Genomic DNA, 6,156 nt, shown 5'->3' on the forward strand with positions numbered 1-6,156 from the left:
TCAGAGTCCTGATCAGCAGAACTGCAGTCAAGCTACCGAGAATAACGGAAGAAACACGAGTCATGTTACTGCAAGTGTCGCGAATGTGAACAATGCAAATAATTTCACGAGTAGTTTAAAAATAAATAAATAACCCAAACTCGGTTTGGAATGATGCTGTAATAAATTTGTAAAGATGTGTGTTGTTGACTTTTAACTGTCCTATACAGATTCTCCCATAGACTTTCTAACAAGCAATGTAAGAAAGCCTGCGAACCTCACCTTTAGCTGTAATCTAACAATAAAGAAATATATTTAGAGTTTTACCGTGAATTTAACTTTTGCTACTTGAATTAATTTGTTAATGAACTCATCAAAGGTCGTCAACTGGATTTTATTCTGAAAGCTACAGCTCTTACTTTGCTTATTGTCGCTGCTTTGATGAAGTTGATCCCAAAGCCACATGCCGGATCACTGGCCTGTACCATCTGACTGGAAAATTAAAGAAGGCCACTCTTTCATTAAATACCAGGACAAACATCAGTTAAAAGTGGATTTTACATAAAAAAAAATACAACTATTTAATTTTTTTTTAGGTTTATCTAACCAATGTTTAACTAAAATAGCAGTCCAGACGTGTTGTGATAACTGTTGAACCCCATGAATAGTTTGATCCATCAGATGACTTCAGCTGAAACAGCCATGAGTTGTAATAACAGTGTACTAAAGTTCTGTCTGTGTAATTACCAGAGACTATACTTTTCTGGGCATCACCATGTTGAGAGTCCCACCAGCACATGATGAACTCATTAATGCATAAAGGGGTGGAGCATCTGAACACGCCCCTCTCTCTGACTCAGAACCAGCAGCTAACCTCGGCTTTGGTGTTTATTAATTCATATTTTTGGTGACTGTGCGGTGGTTCTCATAACGGTTTACTTTGGTGTGAACAGTAAAAGTATCCACTGCATATTCCTTATTAATCAGACATTAAGTGGACCTACAGACTGCTGCTAAAGGTGCTAACACCATTAGCATACAATATTAAATAAGACGCTAGTTTCACTCAGCATCAATATTGCAACAGGGAAGTCTTAGATGATCCGTTAGGATGTTTCACCACACAACAAGCCGTATTATACCAGGCGTTTGCAATAAAAAACTCCAAACGAGGAGAGGAGTCAATGGACACATTTGCTGTCACACAAAGCAACCACACCCACAATAAAACATCTTAAACTAATAACTTTGGAAAAATTCACCCCATACAGTTGTCAGGAGAAGGAAACTACCCATAGACGCCAAAACCTTTTTTGTACCAGGCTGTAAACATGTTTATTTATGCTCTAAAATTGGAAGTTTTAAAAATGGGCTTCTATGGAAATTTGCTCTGTTTTGGAGCCAGCCTCAAGTGGCCAGTTAAGGAAGTACAAGAAAAATGACTTCTGCAATGGGGTCAAAATGGGAGTGTGAGCGTTGCCGCTTGGTTATTACCATTAGTATACTTATGCTAATTAGACGATTGTAAAAACAAACAGCCAAATAACTTTTTTTTTTTTTAAGGAGCTGTAAAATTGCATTAATATGTGGTAACATTAAAAAAAAATGAAAAAAATACACATTGAAAACTCACTAGACCCACAGCAAAGTTAAAAATAAATAAATCAGCACATAAATAAATTAATATTACACTTGGACTGTCTTAAACACTTTTTGAATGATCCATATTAGAACAATCAAAATATTTGGATAGTTTTTATTAAAGACTGTCATTATTATGCACACACAATGTCAATTTTCATTTTTCTCTGTTGCTCCCTTTGATCAAGAATTGGCTTCCATGTGGACAAAGAAAGTTGGCATAAAGTTTTTAAAGATGCACTTATAAATCACATCAAGATGGCATTGTTTTATTTATTTGTTTGTTTGTTTGTTTTTTTGTGGTGGTGGGGGGGGGGGGGGGGGGGGTTCCGTGTTCATCACAGTTTCCTTTAATAAAAGATGGCATTTAGTGCATGGAAAAAAAAAATCTCTTTTTTTTTCAGCTCAGTCAGCAGCAGCATATAAAGTAATGAGATCGTAGTGGTACACTAAGTGTAGAGTATGTGAGTTTATTCAGACAGTAATTAAAAATGCATGACCCACTTAAGGCGAAGGGCTTTATGTTCAGGACTCAACAGTGTGATTGATTAGAGACTGGTCCAGAGTCTTTGCTGTGGTTGATACATCTTTTTTTTCTTGAGTTTTCCTCATATTATTTCATAACATTAAAAATTATCAATCAATCAATCAATCAATTTTATTTATATAGCGCCAAATCACAACAAACAGTTGCCCCAAGGCGCTTTATATTGTAAGGCAAGGCCATACAATAATTACGTAAAAACCCCAACGGTCAAAACGACCCCCTGTGAGCAAGCACTTGGCGACAGTGGGAAGGAAAAACTCCCTTTTAACAGGAAGAAACCTCCAGCAGAACCAGGCTCAGGGAGGGGCAGTCTTCTGTTGGGACTGGTTGGGGCTGAGGGAGAGAACCAGGAAAAAGACATGCTGTGGAGGGGAGCAGAGATCAGTCACTAATGATTATATGCAGAGTGGTGCATACAGAGCAAAAAGAGAAAGAAACACTCAGTGCATCATGAGAACCCCCCAGCAGTCTAAGTCTATAGCAGCATAACTAAGGGATGGTTCAGGGTCACCTGATCCAGCCCTAACTATAAGATTTAGCAAAAAGGAAAGTTTTAAGCCTAATCTTAAAAGTAGAGAGGGTGTCTGTCTCCCTGATCTGAATTGGGAGCTGGTTCCACAGGAGAGGAGCCTGAAAGCTGAAGGCTCTGCCTCCCATTCTACTCTTACAAACCCTAGGAACTACAAGTAAGCCTGCAGTCTGAGAGCGAAGCGCTCTATTGAGGTGATATGGTACTATGAGGTCCCTAAGATAAGATGGGACCTGATTATTCAAAACATTATAAGTAAGAAGAAGAATTTTAAATTCTATTCTAGAATTAACAGGAAGCCAATGAAGAGAAGCCAATATGGGTGAGATATGCTCTCTCCTTCTAGTCCCCGTTAGTACTCTAGCTGCAGCATTTTGAATTAACTGAAGGCTTTTCAGGGAACTTTTAGGACAACCTGATAATAATGAATTACAATAGTCCAGCCTAGAGGAAATAAATGCATGAATTAGTTTTTCAGCATCACTCTGAGACAAGACCTTTCTAATTTTAGAGATATTGCGTAAATGCAAAAAAGCAGTCCTACATATTTATTTAATATGCACTTTGAATGACATATCCTGATCAAAAATGACTCCAAGATTTATCACAGTATTACTAGAGGTCAGGGTAATGCCATCCAGAGTAAGGATCTGGTTAGACACCATGTTTCTAAGATTTGTGGGGCCAAGTTATCTGAGTTTAAAAGCAGAAAATTAGAGGTCATCCATGTCTTTATGTCTGTAAGACAATCCTGCAGTTTAGCTAATTGGTGTGTGTCCTCTGGCTTCATGGATAGATAAAGCTGGGTATCATCTGCGTAACAATGAAAATTGTTAGAAGAATGATGTTAGAAGAACAATTGTTAGAAGAACAATGAAAAATTAGAAGTCGGGACTGTCACAAATATATGCTGCAGATTATTTTCTTTGCGATTTGCAGAGCATACATATGACTATTGGAGTCCACCACTCAGTGTGTCAGTGAGCAGTTAGGTCCACAAAGTTTCCATATGTACGGAGCATCTAGAAAGTATTCACAGCACTTCACTTTTTCCACATTTTGTTATGTTACAGTCTTATTCCAAAATTAATCAAATTCACACAATACCCCATAATGATGATGTGAAAAAAGTTTTTTGAGATTTTGAGATGAGTTATTGTGTTTATAAATGAGAGAGAATAGGCTGATCTATCTATCTATCTATCTATCTATCTATCTATCTATCTATCTATCTATCTATCTATCTATCTATCTATCTATCTATCTATCTATCTATCTATCTATCTATCTATCTATCTATCTACTGACTGCATTTTACAAGATATAAAGTATTCACAGTGCTTCACTTTTTCCACATTTTCTTATGTTACAACCTTATTCCAAAATGGATTAAATTATTTTTTCCCTCAAAATTCTACACACAATGCCTGATAATGACAATGTGAAAAATATTTAGGATATTTTTGTAAATTTATTAAAAATAAATAAAACTAATAAATCACATGCACTTAAGTATTGACAGTCTTTGCCATGAAGCACAAAATTGAGCTCAGGGGCATCCTGCTTCCACTCATCATCCTTGAGATGTTTCTGCAGCTTAATTGAGTCCACCTGGGGTAAATTCAGTTGATTGGACACGATGTGGAAAGACACACACCTGTCTACATATAAGGTCCCACAGTTGACAGTGCATATCAGAGCACAAACAAAGCATGAAGTCAAAGCTTCATGACCCATCTACTGGATTGCATATTACATACTGGCATATTATGCGTATGTTACTATGCTTTTTACTTTTTTACTCTTTTACTATGCTTTTAATTCATTTTATTTGTTTTTTGAATTGTTTTGTGTGAAGCACCTTCAGGCGACTCTGCTGTGATTTGGCACTATATAATGTGAATAAACTGAATTTAAATTGAGGTTCAATTTACCCATAATGCAGTTTGGCATCTGTGTGTGTTAATATGTTCAAAACTTCAGAATTAGTGCATTATTTTAAAATTAAAAGATATGTGTTATATTTTCACTTTGTACAAATGACAGACTTGACAATGTAGTTAAACTATCTGGATTAATTTGGTTTATAAATCAAAACCATAAGTCAAACCTGCTTTCCTTTTCAAGACATCTGTCTCACAGCTGGACCACTGTATGCTGTCAAGGTAAATGATGCTTCCCTACAGCAGTGGGCAGGGTGCACAAAGACAGAAGCACTGACTCACTGGCTATGTTTGGGTTTGTGATTGCCTTTGATTCAGTCAGAAGCACTGGCAGTGTTTAAACTCAAAATCGGCTTGTCAGTAGCTGAGAGTGTATCGGACAATACTGAAAGTTAGTGGTTAGCTGTAGCTTCCGATAAATTTTTTGGTGATTTATCGGTTAATGCACCTTGTTCTCAAAATAAATAAATTAAAAACCAAGAAAGAACTTTCAATTCCACTCAACATGTTTTTATTTGTAATATCCTTCCAACATTGCACATGGAAGCCAGAGATAGCCTGGTTGAAACATTGTGAATCAATCCATTATCCACTCTGTGAAAAGAAGCAGTTCCATCATGGCTAATGTGGACCCGTGGTGTCTGTGAAGGAGTGTCTGCAAATATAATTCATAAATACAGTCATGGGATTTTGAAGGGCAGGCTATGCAGTATGTGTTCTAAAAGGTTTCTCTGTAACCCCTGTGTTGTAACAGTATAACCTCATGCATTTATTTAGCTTACCGTTGCATTTGGTGATGCTGCTTTTTGATATTCAGATTTTTTTTAACCTTTATTTAACCAGGTTAGTCCCATTGATATCTCTTTTACAAGGGAGATCTGGGCAATTATAACATTTCCAATTCACCTAACTTGCATGTCTTCGGATGAGGGCGGAAGCCAGACAGTGCAACAGTGCTAACCACCACGCTGCCCCAGTGATTCAAAATTTAACTATGAAATGATGCACACACTAGAAAAGCAACAACAATTCAACCTAACAGACATTAACTCACGAACCTCGGACATCAGCTGATCGATCTGGCTGACAAAAAAATACCCAATTCCAATTTTGTCATTTCCAAAATTCAGTGAGTTTTGTCTCAATTCCAGGTCAAATTCCAATTTGCTTGGCATGGACCCTATTTCTGCTGGTAAGCAACAGCCCTAGTTGACATGATTAACGGTACACTAATGCATGCAGCAAAATGTGACTTTCTTAATCTCCCTGGAACAGTTAGACCCCGTATTTGATATATAAATTCTACAAGAGCACTTAAGTGTGAAAGAAATTCTTCTTGATCAATGACTGAATCTTTATGTTTGGACATTACAAAGCATTCCTATCTACATCTCCTCCGAGGCAGTGCATGTCCACACTTGCCTGCACCTGACTGAGACATAGGGAGGTTCTGGGAGACTCCCATAAACCCACAGAGGCATGCTGTTAACTGCACCTCCTACCCTCCTACATGATAC

The sequence above is a fragment of the Thalassophryne amazonica genome, chromosome 20 (assembly GCF_902500255.1).
Source record: "Thalassophryne amazonica chromosome 20, fThaAma1.1, whole genome shotgun sequence".
In the NCBI taxonomy this organism is placed as follows: domain Eukaryota; kingdom Metazoa; phylum Chordata; class Actinopteri; order Batrachoidiformes; family Batrachoididae; genus Thalassophryne; species Thalassophryne amazonica.